A 21,112-nucleotide genomic window follows, 5' to 3' on the forward strand; every position below is an offset into this window, starting at 1 on the left:
ATTAGCATCTCTTTGATGAAGGTACGCTAACAGCTGTTCTGGTGTGATCCTGCGGTTTTGATGTTAAAACTTCCAGCATGAATTTATTTATTTATTTGTTTATTTATTTAGTTATTTAGTTCCAGAATAAGCAAAAGATAAGTTTAGCACATTACGCTAATGTAAGTTAGCTAATGCTGCCAACAGCGACAGTCCCGCTGCTCTGAGTGCAGTCTAGTATTGTAGTATTGTACAGGCTAGCAGTGGTAATACCGATAGCTCAGCTAGCGAACACTAATCTCTGCGGTTCTGTTTCTGAGTGTTTCTCTGGGAGCGTAGAGCTCGTCTGCAACCGCTAGTGTATATAATTATACCGTCAGGACCAGGCGGAACCTCAGGGGTCCGGTTACACTGCAGTACCCGAGAGAGAGAGAATAGAACACCACCAGCGTGATCCTGTTTACACCTGAAAACACCCCTCACATTCAGCTACAACCAGAATCAGCTACAACCAGAACCAGCTACAACTAGAACCAGCTACAACTAGAACCAGCTACAACCATAATCAGCTACAATCAGAACCAGCTACAACCAGAACCAGCTACAACTAGAACCAGCTACAACTAGAACCAGCTACAACCATAATCAGCTACAACCAGAATCAGTTACAACCAGAACCAGCTACAACCATAATCAGCTACAACCAGAATCAGCTACAACCAGAACCAGCTACAACCAGAACCAGCTACAACCATAATCAGCTACAACCAGAACCAGCTACAACCATAATCAGCTACAACCAGAATCAGCTACAACCAGAATCAGTTACAACCAGAACCAGCTACAACCATAATCAGCTACAACCAGAATCAGCTACAACCAGAATCAGCTACAACCAGAATCAGCTACAACCAGAATCAGCTACAACCAGAACCAGCTACAACCAGAATCAGCTACAACCAGAACCAGCAACAACCATAATCAGCTACAACCATGATCAGTTACAACCAGAATCAATTACCATCTGAACCAACTATTATTATTCCATTAGAAAAACACCGGTTTCCACATTTCAACCATGATCAGTTACAACCAGAATCAGCTACAACCAGAACCAGCTACAACCAGAATCAGCTGCAACTATAATCAGCTACAACCAGAATCAGCTACAACCAGAACCAGCTACAACCAGAATCAGCTACAACCATGATCAGTTACAACCAGAATCAGCTACAACCAGAACCAGCTACAACCAGAATCAGCTACAACCAGAACCAGCAACAACCATAATCAGCTACAACCATGATCAGTTACAACCAGAATCAGCTACAACCAGAATCAGCTACAAGCAGAACCAGCTACAACCAGAATCAGCTACAACCATTATCAGTTACAACCAGAATCAGCTACAACCAGAACCAGCTACAACCAGAACCAGCTACAACCAGAATCAGCTACAACCATGATCAGTTACAACCAGAATCAATTACAACCTGAACCAACTATTATTATTCCATTAGAAAAATGCTGGTTTCCACATTTATTTATTATTTATATGATTTGTGTTCTGGGGTTGTTGTTGAGTGTTGGGGCAAAACTTTAATATTTAAATGTGCATTTAATCAGTGTCTTATTTTATAAGCTGAAGATGAGTCCTGTGATGGTGAAGAGTCTGAAGATGAGCTGTGTGATGGTGAAGAGTCTGTAGATGAATTGTGTGATGGTGAAGAGTCTGTAGATGAATTGTGTGATGGTGAAGAGTCTGTAGATGTGTTGTGTGATGGTGAAGAGTCTGTAGATGTGTTGTGTGATGGTGAAGAGTCTGTAGATGTGTTGTGTGATGGTGAAGAGTCTGTAGATGTGTTGTGTGATGGTGAAGAGTCTGAAGAGGAGCTGTGTGATGGTGAAGAGTCTGAAGATGAGCTGTGTGATGGTGAAGAGTCTGAAGATGAGTTGTGTGATGGTGAAGAGTCTGAAGATGAGTTGTTTGATGGTGAAGAGTCTGAAGATGAGTTGTGTGATGGTGAAGAGTCTGAAGATGAGCCGTGTGATGGTGAAGAGTCTGAAGATGAGTTGTGTGATGGTGAAGAGTCTGAAGATGAGCCGTGTGATGGTGAAGAGTCTGAAGATGAGCTGTGTGATGGTGAAATGTCTGAAGATGAGTTGTGTGATGGTGAAATGTCTGAAGATGAGTTGTGTGATGGTGAAGAGTCTGAAGAGGAGCTGTGTGATGGTGAAGAGTCTGAAGATGAGCTGTGTGATGGTGAAGAGTCTGAAGATGAGTTGTGTGATGGTGAAGAGTCTGAAGATGAGTTGTGTGATGGTGAAGAATCTAAAGAGATGAGTTGTGTGATGGTGAAGAGTCTGAAGATGAGTTGTTTGATGGTGAAGAGTCTGAAGATGAGCTGTGTGATGGTGAAATGTCTGAAGATGAGTTGTGTGATGGTGAAGAGTCTGAAGATGAGCTGTGTGATGGTGAAGTGTCTGAAGATGAGTTGTGTGATGGTGAAGAGTCTGAAGATGAGCCGTGTGATGGTGAAGAGTCTGAAGATGAGTTGTGTGATGGTGAAGAGTCTGAAGATGAGCCGTGTGATGGTGAAGAGTCTGAAGATGAGCTGTGTGATGGTGAAGTGTCTGAAGATGAGTTGTGTGATGGTGAAGAGATGGTAAGAAATCAAAGCAAGAGAAAAAGCAGAAGTCTTCATTATTCCGGGAAACTCTGTGGAGAACGGAAGCTTCTGGAATCTCGGCACTGCAGCCGATCTGGCAGAGATTAGACTCTGCATAATGAATCAGAGATAAATTAGCTCCCTTATGTGAAAATCAGCCGACAGAAGAGCCGAGCTGATGAGGGGATTTGAAGAATCGGGTCTTTGTGTTTCTCAGGCTGGAGGCAGGAGGTTCCGTCACCAATAAACAAAACAACAACAGTACACAATGCGACACTACAGCTCCAAAACATCAACCCAACCCTCCTCTTCACTCTTCAATTTTCATCAACTCAAGTATGACCTCCACATCACACCTACAACCAGAACCAGCTACAACCAGAACCAGCTACAACTAGAACCAGCAACAACCAGACCCAACTACAACCACAGACTACTTACAGCAATAACGAGATACAATCAGAACCAGCTTTATATCCAAAACCCAACTACAACAGTAACCAGCAAACAGTCAAAGACTAGAAACAATCAAAACAACAACCAAACTCCACTCCTCCACCACACTCCTCCTTATTCTTCCTCTCCTTCTCTCTCTCACTACTGAAAGTGATACGGTGTTGGAGTGACCCCGACGTGACCTCTGCATCACACCTGCTCTGAGCTCCCCGGGCTTGTCTCCAGCGCCGCGGTGCCGCTGTTTACGGCTGTATCTATTCTGGTAGCACCTGGTGGAGTTCTGAAGAGCTTGTTGCTGCTCTGATGAATCTATGATTAGCTGATGAAACCGGGAGATTCTGCAGATCCAGGGAGAGGCGACTCGGATCTCAGAGGGCTTCATTAGTCCTCCTGGCTCGTTCTCTCCGGCACGGGCCTGCTGCCATATACTGCACCCCCGCCCACCCCACAGCTCCAACAGAGAGACTACACCAACTCCAACCGAAAGACCACACCAACTCCAACCGCGAGACTACACCAACTCCAACACCGAGACTACACCAATTCCAACTGCAAGACCACACCAACTCCAACCACGAGACCACACCAACTCCAATCACAAGACTACACCAACTCTAACCTTAAGACTACACCAACTCCAACCGCGAGACTACACCAACTCCAACCGCTTCCTGAACTGACCTTGGTACTGATCTATCAGAACCTCAGTGTATATCACAATACCTACCTTTATTACTACAGTGTTGTTAATATATATTCACCCTAATGAGCGACTGTAGCTCCACCTCCTCAGTGTATATCACAATAGCTTTCTTTATTACTTAAGCAAATACAGGCAACCAACGAGTTGTCCCCCTGTCACAGGGGGACGTAGGGCCCTCGCACAACAGCGCAAATCGTACCGGGCCAAACCGAGAAACCGGTTAAAGTAATTTTGAGGTCTTATTAAGTGTGGTAATTTTCAAGAGTTTTCTATCCTGCCAAAAATGTGAAATACCCATTTAAAATACAGGTGGCGCTATAGAGCTGTTAAAACACATATATTTGAAATTATAATTCTAGATCAAACAACAGCCTCAGATAAGCAGGCCGGTCAAAGTTTGTGAGCTTTTCTCTCTTATAACGTCCTCAAAACTCCTAGCATTACCTATGTGTCAACCTCCAGTTTTGATGTGGCATCTCAAACATTCAACTGTCCGCCATTCCCTCCTCGTTTAAGATATCGACTATTTCTTCACAATTTATCATCAGATATGTTCAATGTTTATTTTTACCAAATACCAAGAGAATTCAACAAAATTTCTAGGAGTAGTTTGACAACATACGAAAAAAATGTATGTAAAATTCAGATATTTCAAAATGGCCGACTTCCTGTTGGGTGGAGTCAGTCCTACCAATACTAAAAACGTGTCTAATGATGTCTCTTGTGTTTTTGCCAAGTTTCATGAATTTTTAATCATCTGTGTTCTGACTGTCTCATGGTTTCACTTTGGTTTAGTGTTGAGTCTCTAGTCAATCAATTGCTCGCCATTACGTCACCGTTTTAGCGATCAACTATTCCTTTGGCAATTTTCATCAACTGTGTCTGATGTTCATTCTCAGCTAATTTAGAGGTAATCTGACAAAGACTTTAGGAGCAGTTTAAATGAGTTTGTGAAAAAAAGTGTAAAAATATTACAAAATCCAATATGGCCGACTTCCTGTTGGGCGGAGCTAATACAAACCAATTGCAAATATGTGCAGAGTCATAGTATCTACGCTCCTACCAAAATTTGAGAAGATTAGACAAATTTTGACACATCCACAGCTAATTTATTAAACAAACGAATTAGGGGGCGCTATAGAGTCCGCTAGCTACACATGAAAAAATTATCACAATATTTGTAAAGTGTTTTTAGATCTTATGGAATCTGATCATTTTCAAGAGTTTTTGAGCATTTCTGTAATGTCAAATATGCATTGAAACCTAGGTGGCGCTATAGAGCCAATGAAATATGTATATATGAAATTTCAATTTTTATTCAAAGTACTGCTTAAATCAAGCAGGCCTGTAAAGTTTCGTGAGTGTTCAACCTGTTTAACCTCCTCAAACACCTACCAACACCAGAATGTATTTACTTCCTATTTTAATGGGGTATCTCAAGCAATTCAACTGTCCGCCATTTCGTCCTCGTTTAAGATATTGACTATTCCTTCGCAATTTATCATCACGGATGGTAGTAGTTTATTGCTGACAAATATCAAGAGTATTCAACAAATTCCCTAGGAGGAGTTCGACAAAGTATGCAAAAAATGTGTAAAATGCACGTTTTTCAAAATGGCCGACTTTCTGTTGGGCGGAGTCAATCATATCAACACTGAAAACGTGTGTAATGATGTCTTTTATGTTTTGGCCAAGTTTCATGAATTTCCAAGCAGCTGTATTCTGACCATGCTAATGTTTCTATTTGGTTTAGTGTTGTGTCTCCATTAAATCAATTGCCCGCCATTACGTCATCGTTTCAGCTTCATATTGTCTATGTTTCTGCCAAAAATCGAGAATATCTGAGAATTTTTGAGAAGGCCACAGCTAATTTATTAGCCCAATTAAATAGGGGGCGCTGTAGAGTCATCTAGCTACACACAACAAAAATGACAATATATATCTAAATCATTTCGAGGCCTTATTGAATCTGCCAATTGTCAAGAGGCTGAGCGCTTTCCATAAATGTCATGTAAAATTGGTGGCGCTAGAGAGCTGATGAAAATCAAAGATCCAAAATTCGAGTTCACTATCAAAGTACGACCTGAGCCAAATAAGCTCTTCAAGTTTTATGAGTTTTCGAAGATCATAACCCCTCCAAAACCCAGCGGGAAACTTTTTATTTTGCGACTTCCTGTTGGGCGGAGTCAAATAAAACCAAGTGATCCTTGTTCTTTATGAGGAGGTCAATGAGCGCACCAAAGTTGGTGCACATTGGATAAACTTCATCCCGGCCAATGCCGACGTTTGGGGGCGCTATGGAGCTCCTGAACCACGCCCATGCCAATGCTCTATGGAACTTTCGAATTTTTGCCGAGTTTGAGGCCTGTGCCAAAATGCGTGAGTTTTGGTGTATCGTAAAGGCCTCAAAAATGGGCGAAAGTGTCCGGAATAATAATAATAATAATAATAATCCTTCCAAAAACAATAGGGCTTTGCACCTCCGGTGCAGGCTTCGCCTGCGCCTTCGGTGCTCGGGCCCTAATAAAAGCTTTATACTTAACCCTACAGAAGGAGTCAGTAATTTGAACAGTGCTGTTTGCAGTTAGAGGCTGACAGATCATTCCTGAGCTCCTAAATCCTGGTGTAAGACCCAACGCCGAGGCGATACCACACTAACCACCTGTGATTCCCTTCATTGGGTGCAGCGTTGCTGCGCGGCAGATCGATTCTGATTGTTGTTTATTGCCAGTGTGAGCAGCGGAGACGCCGGTCAGCCTCCACCCGATAACCTATCCATCACAGGGGGGGGGGGCGGGGCGGGCCTGTCCTCCGCCTGCGGGGAAAGCCGAGCTTTCGCTAATTCTCAGACTAAGTGTTTATTATGGGATGTTTTGGTGCTGAGAATGTTATAGTGTGATTATTGTTATGAATCTTGTGATTATCAGTCGACTGTGGGGTTTTACAGATGTATCAGGTGGTTATTAGATCACAGCAGGAGAGACTGAAGGATGAGTCTAAAGCCCTGATTGATCCGTTACCGAGGGCAACCTGGCAGGGGGCCTTTCTTCCTCTCATCGCTCTCATGCCTCTCTCTCCATCCCTCTGTATCCCTCCCACACCTGTCTCTCTCTTCCTTCATTCCTCTCTGCAGGATTCTCTCTCTCTTTCATTCATTTCATCACCACTGTCACAAAACACATCATCTTCACCACCATCACTATAACCCTTATCACCAACATCACTATAACCCTCATCACCAACATCACTATAACCCTCATCACCACCGTCACTATAACCCTCATCACCAACATCACTATAACCCTCATCACCACCATCACTATAACCCTCATCACCAACATCACTATAACCCTCATCACTATAACCCTCATCACCAACATCACTATAACCCTAATCACCACCTTCACTATAACCCTCATCACCACCGTCACTATAACCCTAATCACCACCTTCACTATAACCCTCATCACCACCGTCACTATAACCCTAATCACCACCTTCACTATAACCCTCATCACCACCGTCACTATAACCCTAATCAACACCATCACTATATCCCTCATCACTATAACCCTCATCACCAACATCCCATCACTATAACCCTAATCACCACTATCACTATAACCCTCATCACTACAACCCTCATCACCAACATCACTATAACCCTCATCACCACCACCACTATAACCCTCATCACCAACATCCCATCACTATAACCCTAATTACCACCATCACTATAACCCTTATCACCAACATCACTATAACCCTCATCACCAACATCACTATAACCCTCATCACCACCGTCACTATAACCCTCATCACCACCGTCACTATAACCCTAATCACCACCATCACTATAACCCTCATCACCAACATCACTATAACCCTCATCACCAACATCACTATAACCCTCATCACTATAACCCTCATCACCAACATCACTATAACCCTCATCACCAACATCCTATCACTATAACCCTAATCACCACCATCACTAAAACCCTCATCACCCTCATCACTATAACCCTCATCACCAACATCACTATAACCCTCATCACCAACATCACTATAACCCTCATCACCAACATCACTATAACCCTCATCACCAACATCACTATAACCCTAATCACCACCTTCACTATAACCCTCATCACCACCGTCACTATAACCCTAATCAACACCATCACTATATCCCTCATCACTATAACCCTCATCACCAACATCCCATCACTATAACCCTAATCACCACTATCACTATAACCCTCATCACTACAACCCTCATCACCAACATCACTATAACCCTCATCATTATAACCCTCATCACCAACATCACTATAACCCTTATCACCACCACCACTATAACCCTCATCACCAACATCCCATCACTATAACCCTAATTACCACCATCACTATAACCCTCATCACCAACATCACTATAACCCTAATCAACACCATCACTATAACCCTCATCACTACAACCCTCATCACCAACATCACTATGACCCTCATCATTATAACCCTCATCACCAACATCACTATAACCCTTATCACCACCACCACTATAACCCTCATCACCAACATCACTATAACCCCCAGAACCAACATTACTATAACCCTAATCACCACCATCACTATAACCCTCATCGCCAACATCATTATAACCCTCATCACCACCATCACTATAACCCTCATCACCAACATCACTATAACTCTCATCACCACCATCACTATAATCCTCATCACCACCATCACTATAACCCTCATCACCAACATCACTATAACCCTCATCACCACCATCACTATAACCCTCATCACCACCATCACTATAAACCTCATCACTATAACCCTCACCACCAACATCCCATCACTATAACCTTAATCACCACCATCACTATAACCCTCATCACTATAACCCTCATCACCAATATCACTATAACCCTTATCACCACCATCACTATAACCCTCATCACCAACATCCCATCACTATAACCTTAATCACCACCATCACTATAACCCTCATCACTATAACCCTCATCACCAACATCACTATAACCCTTATAACTATAACGCTCATCACCAACATCACTACAACCCTCATCACTATAACCCTCATCACCACCATCACTATAACCCTTATCACCACCATCATTATAACCCTCATCACCAACATCACTATAACCCTCATCACCACCATCACTATAACCCTTATCACCACCATCACTATAACCCTCATCACCAACATCACTATAACCCTCATCACTATAACCCTCATCACCAACATCACTATAACCCTCATCACCACCGTCACTTTAACCCTCATTACCAACATCACTACAACCCTCATCACTATAACCCTCATTACCAACATCACTATAACCCTCATCACCACCATCCTATCACTATAACCCTCATCACCCTCATCACTATAACCCTCATCACTCTCATCACTATAACCCTTATCACCCTCATCACTATAACCCTCATCACCAACATCACTATAACCCTCATCACCAACATCACTATAACCCTAATCACTATAACCCTCATTACCAACATCACTATAACCCTCATCACTATAACCCTCATCACCAACATCACTATAACCCTTATCACCAACATCATTATAACCCTCATCACCAACATCACTATAACCCTCATCACTATAACCCTCATCACCACCATCACTATAACCCTTATCACCACCATCACTATAACCCTCATCACCAACATCACTATAACCCTCATCACTATAACCCTCATCACCAACATCACTATAACCCTCATCACCACCGTCACTTTAACCCTCATTACCAACATCACTACAACCCTCATCACTATAACCCTCATTACCAACATCACTATAACCCTCATCACCACCATCCTATCACTATAACCCTAATCACCACCATCACTATAACCCTCATCACCCTCATCACTATAACCCTCATCACCAACATCACTATAACCCTCATCACCAACATCACTATAACCCTCATCACTATAACCCTCATCACCAACATCACTATAACCCTCATCACCAACATCCTATCACTATAACCCTAATCACCACCATCACTATAACCCTCATCACCCTCATCACTACAACCCTCATCACCAACATCACTATAACCCTCATCACCAACATCACTATAACCCTCATCACTATAACCCTCATCACCACCATCACTATAACCCTTATCACCCTCATCACTATAACCCTCATCACCACCATCACTATAGCCCTATAACATAATTAAGCTTTGGGACTCCAAAGAACCACAGTTATTCACTATTATTCACTAATGGAGAAACCATGGAACACTGGTGAACCTTCCTCAGTTTAGGAGCCTGAACTGTTCAGACCAGCGTGAGAAGAAGGTCAAATTAAACAGACAGTGTGAACAGACTATCAACACCCCCCCCACACACACAAACACACACACTTTATGCACACACACACACTTTATACACACACACACACACATTCCCACACACAAACCCACACACACATATCTCTCCGAACACAAACACACACACATCTCTCTGAACACTATGGGTGTCACGATCTCGATATTTTATCGAAATCGAATCGAAATGAGGTCACGATCTCGAGTATCGAAGTCAAAAAGAGGATCGACGATCCCTCCCGCGCGCGCTACGCAAATAGCGCAGCGCGCTACGCAAATGGCGCGGCACCAACACAGCGCATCCTATTCATTTAAATAGAGATAGCCACTGCATGAGCGCAGTCGGCGGGAGTGTGATCACTGTTTTTATCTGTCCAACGGGGGAGGGGGGCGGGGGTTGGGCGCGCAGGTTTTGTATCTGTATCTAACGGAGGGGTGGGTGCGCGCAGGTGAGAGCGTGTGAACTCGCTGAAATGCGTGTGTCAGTGACTTGAGAACACTGACTATAGATCACAGTGAGGTGGATTAAAAATCTTAAACTTATAATTGACTACACCTGTTGCTTTCCATTGAATTAAAAAAACATCTTTCTCTCAGATAAAGTAAACACAAGCGTGTTTCTGACTAAAATAAAAGCTTTTCAGGAGAGATATAAGTTATGTGTAAATATTTATAAGACAATACCCACATCACTTATCTAACCAGCCTGTACTGATTTCTGCCCCCCAATAATGCTTTCAATAACCTCTTGTAACCCCTGGGAGCCAGGGGTTACACTCTAATAGCCTTTAATAGTCTTCAGTAGCCTTTAAAAGACTTACCTGGCGGCCGTGGTGTGTCCACTAAACTCCGTAGTTATAAACATCCTGAGGTTAGCAGCGCGCTAACTGACCTGTTTATAATGTAATCCGAGCAGTGACTCCGTGTCGGCTGTTCTAACCTGCTGCTGTTAGCTGCTTGGGCTGAAAGATGAACTGTAGTGAGCTGTATTATCCGGTTAGTGGGGTTAAAACCTTTATTTGTTTACAGAAACAGTAAAAACGGACTGGCTGAGCTCTGTAGCCCGTGGCTGGGCTGTACTGAAGTAGTGACTGAGTGAAGAGAGCGGGGCTTGTGCTGCTGCTGCTAGTGGTTGGATGAAGAACTGCAGCTTCATGTAAGAGCAGTTTCACCAGCCATCCACACACAGCTCTGATAAACTGCTTGTTTTAATAGTGCACACTGTTGCTACCAAAAAAAGTCACTAGATGGCATTACCATATATATCTTAATAAATAATAATAATAATATTTATAATAATAATAATAATAATAATAATAATAATAATAATAATAAATATATTATTTAAATTTTATGAGGCATAAAATAATAACAAGAAAAAAAAAACAAGAAAATCGAGAATCGAATCGAATCGTGACCCTCAAATCGAAAATGAAATCGAATCGAGGATTTAGAGAATCGTGACACCCCTACTGAACACACACATCCACACACACACACGTCCCTACACACACACACACATCCCCCCCTCCACACACACACACACACACATCCCTCTCCCCCCCCTTTATACTGGAGCCAAATGTTTCTAAACACGGTGAGGAGAATTCCCCAAACCCAGAGCCACCATATGCCACTAACACACCTTCAGATCCTACCAGAACACACACACACACACACTTTATACACACTCTTTATACACACACACTTTATACACATACACACTTTATACACACACACACACTTTATACACACTCTTTATACACACACACACTTTATACACATACACACTTTATACACACACACACACTTTATACCCACACACACACTTATACACACACACACTTTATTCTGACTCTAATTCAGATTTTGATACTGACTGATTGGTTGGTTGGTTGAGCTTGGGGTGGGGTTAACAAGGCTAAGTGTGGGATCAAAGGAAGGCTGTAACAGATCCGTCCTGAGATCAGATAAAAGATCTCTTATCTTATCTCCACCCCCTTAATCTACCTCACACACTGCCTCTACAATCCACCACTCACTACCTCACAGACACACACAATATAAATCTGGTTTAACCTGCAATCTAATTTAATCCAGAGCCGGCGGTGAGAGACGGTGAAAATATTGTATCTAGAGAATCAATCAGCTCCTGGAACATTGTCTGTTCTGTTCAGGATCTCCACCGGGTTCCTCCAGTTCTTCTCTGCTTCAGAACTTCCTCTCGGAGTCTCTCTGACTAAAACTCTCCTCCTGCAGGAGACGTTTAACAGGAAGCTTTAATTTTCTGATTCCAGTCTTGAAAACTCACACTGGATATTGTTGAAGAATGAAGCACGTCAGTAATTCTCTCTGGATAAGTAATTCTGGGGAACAGCAGCTCCACATTTTTTTTGTTTTTAAAAAAGCTGTTGATTCTATTCAGAATAAATTCCAATTAATGATTTTAGAATTTTCCCAATTCTAACTCAGTCTATTCTAAAATATTTCTCATACAAACAACACCTATTCCATTATCTAGTCCTGAACGTTCCACGTTTTAATGGCACTATGGCCTGTTTTTTTCTGGAATATTTTTGATTGTTAATGCAGAATGCTCCTGATTTTAGTGTCGTTTTCCGGATCATTTCTCTTTTCCTACATATGTACCCGGAATATTCTTGATTTAAATGTTTTGCGAATGTTTTATGCATGGATTAAGTAAAAACTCTTCTTTAAGAAGTTGATTTAACACAGCTAAAGTCAGTCCGGACTCTCCAGGCTTGGTTCCGCTGTTTAAGGCTGGGGTACGGGAGCCGGTCGGATTTCGTTGCCATGGTGATTTAAGTGGTTTTCAGAGCTTTTTCGGTGATGGAAACGTTCTTGATGAGGTTCCCGCGGGTCCGGCTGGTGCGGAACTCTGTCAGCCGTGGAATGATTTCCTTATGTAAACAACAATAACGGCGTTCCCGGGAGTCAGCTTTGTTTACGGTTCTGACACCTTCGCACCATCACCATAACTTCCAAAACTCACATCTTTCAAACCTGCCGCTGCCGAGGGGCCCGACTCCGCCCCTCAGGAGATCAGATGTCTTAAATCAGACTCGGTCCGCTGTGCTTCATCTGCATGGCACGCCAACCCGCCGGCCCGAGCCCAATTACAGCACTGAACTACTGAGGAACCCATGGGTCTCCGAGGTTGGGGTTTGGATGGGGGTTTGGGAGGGACTGAATGGGGGTTTGGGAGGGTTTAAATGGGGGTTTGAATGGGGGTTTGGGAGGGATTGAATGGGGGTTTGAATGGGGGTTTGGGAGGGTTTGAATGGGGGTTTGGGAGGGTTTGAGAGGGTTTGGAAGGGATTGAATGGGGGTTTGGAAGGGTTTAAATGGGAGTTTGAATGGGGGTTTGGGAGGGATTGAATGGGGGTTTGGGAGGGTTTGAATGGGGCTTTGGGAGGGTTTGAATGGGGGTTTGGGAGGGTTTGAATGCGGGTTTGGGAGGGTTTGAATGAGGGTTTGAATAGGGGTTTGGGAGAGTTAGGAGGGGGGTCTGGGAGGGTCTGAATGGGGGTTTGGGAGGGTTAGAATGGGGGTTTGGGAGGGTTTTGAATGGGGGTTTGGGAGGGTTTAAATGGGGGTTTGGATGGGAGTTTGGGAGGGATTGAATGGGGGTTTGGGAGGGATTGAATGGGGGTTTGGGAGGATTTGAATGGGAGTTTGGGAGGGATTGAATGGGGGTTTGGGAGGGTTTGGATGGGGGTTTGGGAGGGATTGAATGGGGGTTTGAATGGGAGTTTGGGAGGGTTTGGATGGGGGTTTGGGAGGGTTTAAATGGGGGTTTGGGAGGGATTGAATGGGGGTTTGGGAGGGATTGAATGGGGGTTTGGGTGGGTTTGGATGGGGGTTTGAATGGGAGTTTGGGAGGGTTTGGATGGGGGTTTGGGAGGGTTTAAATGGGGGTTTGGGAGGGATTGAATGGGGGTTTGGGAGGGATTGAATGGGGGTTTGGGTGGGTTTGGATGGGGGTTTGGTAGGTTTGAATGGGGGTTTGGGCAGGTTTAGATGGGGGTTTGGGAGGGTTTAAAAGGGGGTTTGGGTGGGTTTGAATATTTTAGTTTAGTTGTTGTAGCATAACACAGTCTGTAATACATTACACACACACACACAAACACGTCGGGCTGTATCACAGTAATAATCCTCTAAAGTCCAGTTCAAATGAACAGTCGATGACCATCACTCCATCCTCCCTCTTTCTCTCTCTCCATCCCTCCCTCTCTCTCTCCCTCTCTCTCTCTCTCTCTCTCTCTCTATGCTGTGTAATCCTCTCTCGCCCTGCTGTTCAGATCAGCTTCTCTTCTCCAGATACTTAATTTCTCTCCAGCTGTAATCTCTCATCCACCCCTGTGAGAGTGTGAGTGTGAAGTGTGTGAAGTGGGGGGTTGGGGTAGTTTTGAGTGGGGGGGAAGTGGGGTGGGGTAGTTGGAATAGTTTTGAGTGGGGGGGAATTGGGGTGGGGTAGTTGGGGTAGTTTTGAGAGGGGGGGATTGGGAAACCTCAGAGCTCAGTTATAGGATCAGTAAAATATTTAACATCTGCTTATTCTAATGCTAATGCTAATGCTAACGCTATCTCCAACAGCTGGATCTCTGGTTCTGTGGTGATTCTGTTCACATTGTGATCTCACTAACACACACACACACACTCACACACATACACACTCACACACATGCAAACACACACACACATACAATCACACCCATACACATACAAACACACACACAAACACACACACACACACACACAATATACAAACTCGTCTGATCTGTGACTGGCTGGAGACCGCCACTCTCCCAGCCCAATCAGCTGCAGCAGAGTGAGCTAAAGTATTTAAACCCTCCAGCGCTGCTCCTCACACTCGCTGGGGTTAAACTACGCTTATTTACATAAAACACACACCTCCTGTACCTGTGTGTGAGAGTTAAATTTGGAGGCGGGTCCTCAGAGGCGGTTTGGGGCTCGGCCCCCCGGCGTTACTAATGATCACCCCGGAGACGCCGAGCAGCTCAGGAGAATTAGCCTAGCAATAGCATTTTAGCCTAGCTTTAGCATATTAGCCTAGCGTTAGCCCTAGCTTCTGTCCAGGGAAACCCACCCAATCCCCTCCAGCCTAATTACAGCTGCTTTACACACACACATACACACACACTATACAAACACACACACACACGCCCACACACATTAAAATAGACCCTTAACACAGGACCTGTTTTCATCTCAGGTAACTCCTCAGGTACCCACTGCTGATTAAAAACAAAAGCAGAGCTCCTCCCCCGAGACACACATAAACAAACAAATAAATAAATAAATAAATAAATGTGCAGTAATGCAGCATATAGAGTACATTATTTTTATACATCATAAACAGAGAACAAGGCATCAAAACTGTCATTTAACAACATCTTTACCATGACCAGAAGAAGCTCCGCCCATTTCTCTACTACAATACAGAGTTACTATATTATATTCACTAATACCACTTACAACTTTACTACTGTACACAACACAAGCCTTATGATGTTCACCATGAGCAGAAGAAGCTCCGCCCACTTCTCTACTACAATACAGTTACTATATTCACTAATACCACTTACAACTTTACTACTGTACACAACACAAGCCTTATTATATTCACCATGACCAGAAGAAGCTCCGCCCACTTCTCTACAATGCAGTTCATTGTTCTCAGACTGATCAGTATTACAGATCTTTAAAAATTCAGCATCAGCTCTTAAATTCAGGGCGTGTCGTGGTTTGGGGGCATGTCTGTAACTTCTGTGATGCAGATTTAAAGAAGAAAATACATCTTAGAGTAACATATACTGTCTTCAACACCACGTCTTTTGCACAGATGTTCATGATTTTTTCTACAAGACAGTGTTGAACTACAGGCTGCACTTTATAAAGACGTTACTGTAAAATAAAAGGATAACATTAGAATTTAAAAAATGTAAAATATCCTGGTACTGTTACACACTGAACTGTATGTTTAGAGGGAGAATGGGACAAAATAACTAACACACTTCTATCACTTGATTTCCTTAGTGCTGAAACACCTTTTAAAAAATGAAAAGGAATAGTAAAATTATAAAAAAAAATGTTTTACTCTTCCAACGTTTATTTGAAGAGTTTTGGGTCTAAAATGCAGAAATTGATAGTTTATTAATAAATGAAATGCAGTTAATCAGATTATCGGTACAGAAACTGATTGTTTGAAGCAAACAGAAGGAGTGTGGAGTTCGGTCTGTGTATAAACTCGTCTATAACTCAAACAGCTCAGAATAAATGAAGAGCGTATCCAGCGTTACCGTTGCGGCTAATCAGTCTCAGCTGCTGCGTGCTGGAGGAGTTATCGTAGCGATTAGCTTCTGGGAATGGTCGTGATAAACAGTGTCCGTCTTCTGAAGCTTATTAATGTTCAGCACAGGCCTGATTAAACCGACAGACCGCGTTAGCACTAGCGCCTCTCGCTAATCTGAGCCTGCGCCACCTGATGCTCTTGTGTTAGCATTGCTAATTAGCGCTAATTGAGTGGTTCCTGGAGGGAGGGGCGAGATTGCGGTTATTTAAAGCAGGATGTTTGGGAGATGTTGAGCGAGTGATGGACTGAATGTAAATGAGTTTATCAGTGTTTCAATATAAGCCATAGTTCTGAACCGCGCTGGAGCCGGTACTCCCCCAACGCTCGGCATCATTATCGCCACAGCCTAACTCAGCAACATGCCGTCACTCACCCGGCACTCAGCCTTAATTCAGCCTGGCACTCAACCTTAATTCAGCCCAGCACTCATCCCCACACTCAGCTGGCACTTAGTCTTCACTCAGTCTTAATTCAGCCCGGCACTCAGCCCGTCACTCAGCTTGGCACTCAGCCTTAATTCCGCCCGGCACTTAGCCTGGCACTCAGCCTGGCACCTAGTCCGTCACTCAGCCTTCGCTCAGCCTTAATTCAGCCCGGCACTCAGCCTTAATTCAGCCCTGCACTCAGCCTGGCACTTAGCCCTTCACTCACCCACCACCCAGCCTTCATTTAGCCATTATTCAGCCTGGCACTCAGTCCGGCACCTAGCTTTCACTTAATCCAGCATTTAGCCTTCGCTCAGCCTGGAACTCAGCCTAGCATTTAGCCCATCAGTCACCCGTCACTCAGACCGGCACTCAGCGTTCACTCAGCACGGCACTTAGCCCGGCACTCAGGCCAGCTGTTGGGATATAGAAAATAATGGTAACATTTTGCGGTAGACTGAGTGGGTGGGGCTAATCTGCTGTAGACTGAGTGAGTGGTTCTAATCTGCTGTAGACTGAGTGGGTGGGGCTAATCTTCTATAGACTGAGTGGGTGGGACTAATCTGCTGTAGATTCATTTGGCACGGCACTTAGCCCGGCACTCAGGCCACCTGTTAGGATATAGAAAATAATATGTAACATTTTGCTGTAGACTGAGTGGGTGGGGCTAATCTACTGTAGACTGAGTGAGTGGTTCTAATCTGCTGTAGACTGAGTGAGTGGTTCTAATCTGCTGTAGACTGAGTGGGTGGGGCTAACTTGCTGTAAACTGAGTGGGTGGGACTAATCTGCTGTAGAATGAGTGGGTGTGGTTAATCTGCTGTAGACTGAGTGGGCGGGGCTAATCTGCTGTAGACTGAGTGGGTGGGGCTAATCTGCTGTAGACTAAGTGGGTGGGGCTTAGTGTTGTGCAGAGCATGCTGGTTGTAAAGCTGTGTGTTTGGACTGGTGGAAACAGAAGGCTGATGTTTTGAGTAAAGTCTGAGAGAAAGCGGATCGGCGCCGCAGGGCTGCAGGAACCGACCCGGAGGAAATCCCTTCTACAGTCACTTCAGAAAAACCCGGAGGACCAAACCGCAAAAAAAACACATCAATTATTCACACTCACTTCAAAACCCTTCATCCAGCCTGACAACCCAACACTGCGGGGGGCTTTTACAGCTAAGGGTAATTACACATGTACACATTCCAGATCCCACCCATCACAACACACATCCCAACCCACCATCACAACCCATCCTCACAACCAACCATCACAACCACTCATCACAACCCACCATCACAACCACCCATCACAACCCACCATCACAACCACCCATCACAATCCATCCTCACAACCTTCCATCACAACCAACCATCACAACCCACATCACAACCACCCATCACAACCCACCATCACAACCATTCATCACAACCTCCCATCAAAACCCACCATCACAACCCACCATCACAACCACCCATCACAACCCACCATCCAAACCACCCATCACAACCCACCATCACAACTCATCATCACAACTTCCCATCACAACCACCCATCACAACCCACCATCACAACCTCCCATCACAACCCACCATCACAACCCACATCACAACCACCCATCACAACCCACCATCACAACCATTCATCACAACCTCCCATCACAACCCACCATCACAACCCACCATCACAACCACCCATCACAACCCACCATCACAACCATTCATCACAACCTCCCATCACAACCCACCATCACAACCCACCATCACAACCACCCATCACAACCCACCATCCAAACCACCCATCACAACCCACCATCATAACCCATCATCACAACTTCCCATCACAACCACCCATCACAATCCACCATCACAACCCACCATCACAATCTCCCATCACAACCCACCTATCACAATCCACCATCACAACCCACCATCACACCTCCCATCACAACCCAACATCATAACGCACCATCACAACCCTTCATCACAACCCACCATCACAACCCACCATCACAACCACCTATCACAACCTCCATCACAACCCATTATCTTAACCTCCCATCGCAACCCACCATTACAACACACCATCACAACCCATCATCACAACTTCCCATCACAACCTCCATCACAACCCATTATCTTAACCTCCCATCACAACCCACCATCACAACCTCCCATCACAACCCACCATCTCAACCACCCATCACAACCTCCATCACAACCCATTATCTTAACCTCCCATCACAACCCACCATCACATCCACCCATCACAACCTCCATCACAACCCATTATCTTAACCTCCCATCGCAACCCACCATTACAACTCACCATCACAACCCACCATCACAACCACCCATCACAACCTCCATCACAACCCATTATCTTAACCTCCCATCACAACCAACCATCACAACCCTCCATTACAACCTCCCATCACAACCCACCATCACAACCCACCACCACAACCTCCCATCACAACCCAATATCACAACCCATCATCACAACCACCCATCACAACCCACATCACAACCACTCATCACAACCCACCATCACAACCACCCATCACAACTCACCATCACAACCTACCATGACAACCGTCCATCACAACCCACCATCACAACTCACTATCACATCCTCCATCACAACCCACCATCACAACACTCAATCATAACCCACCATTACAACCCTCCATCACAACCTCATATCACAACCCACCATCACAACCCACCATTACAACCCACCATCACAACCTCCCATTACAACCCACCATCACAACCCCTTCACAGACTTCGATCATCGGTTTAGTTTAGAGTTTTAAGTCCAGACATCTAATTGAATGAGATGCCATACAGGGTAGCCAATCAGAACAGAGGTGATTTACATATGTCAGTCTGCCACTCCTTATCTTCCAGAGTTCCCTTCTGACTGGCACCAGTACAGAGTGGACACTGTGTATATAGTGTGTAGTGTGTGTGTATGTATTTATGCACACACATTTGAATGTGCTATAATTACTGATTATTTTGTAAATTTAAGAAGTGTAAACTTTTCTCAAGGTAAATTTACAAAACACAGTTTGTTACAAAACATGTATATTTCTCAGTGAAGGAGCAGCAGATTCAGCATCAGTTTAGAACATCTGCTCTCAGATGACAGAAGACCACAAATAAGGAAAATGCCTGTCAGCTTTATTGTTGAACTGCTGCTGTTGGAGAGCTGTAATTCACTTTACTGAGCCGAGCTACTCAATCCTATCCGGCGCTCGCGGCTGAAACGCCACCACCCTGCAGGACAGGGCTTTAACAGGAGCGCTTCCTCAGAGATCAGGGTCTACTGATCCAAGCACACCACACACCATGGAGTCGTACATTACTGTCACCATTCACGCTATTACACGCTATCTCTCCCCCGACTAAACCGTTACAGAACTCTCCCCGACTAAAGCGTTGAAGAACTCTCCCCGACTAAACCGTTACAGAACTCTCCCCAACTAAACCGTTACAGAACTCTCCCCGTCTAAACCGTTACAGAACTCTCCCCGACTAAAGCGTTGAAGAACTCTTCCCGACTAAACCGTTACAGAACTCTTCCCGACTAAACCGTTACAGAACTCTCCCCGACTAAAGCGTTGAAGAACTCTTCCCGACTAAACCGTTACAGAACTCTTCCCGACTAAACCGTTACAGAACTCTTCCCGACTAAACCCTTACAGAACTCTCCCCGACTAAACCGTTACAGAACTCTCCCCGTCTAAACCGTTACAGAACTCTCTCCGACTAAACCGTTACAGAACTCTCCCCGACTAAACCGTTACAGAACTCTCCCCGACTAAACCGTTACAGAACTCTCCCCGACTAAACCGTTACAGAACTCTCCCCGACTAAACCGTTACAGAACTCTCTCCGACTAAACCGTTACAGAACTCTCTCCGACTAAACCGTTACAGAACTCTCCCTGACTGAACGATGTGTATAGTATGTGTGTGCGTGTTTGAGTGTGTGTGTGAGAGAGAGAGTGTGCATGTTTGAGTGTGTGTGTGAGAGAGAGTGCGTGTGTGTGTGAGTGTGAGAGAGTGTATGCATGTGTATAGTAT

The 21,112-nt window shown here is 44.4% G+C and overlaps 1 protein-coding gene across 2 annotated transcripts in view; it reads right to left on the bottom strand.

The window, feature by feature from the left end:
- Positions 1-21,112, bottom strand: part of gpc6a (glypican 6a) — a 141,944-nt gene that overhangs the window by 108,787 nt on the left and 12,045 nt on the right. The window lies entirely within an intron of this gene.

Source organism: Astyanax mexicanus, chromosome 21, assembly GCF_023375975.1.
Source record: "Astyanax mexicanus isolate ESR-SI-001 chromosome 21, AstMex3_surface, whole genome shotgun sequence".
Taxonomy (NCBI): Eukaryota; Metazoa; Chordata; class Actinopteri; order Characiformes; family Acestrorhamphidae; genus Astyanax; species Astyanax mexicanus.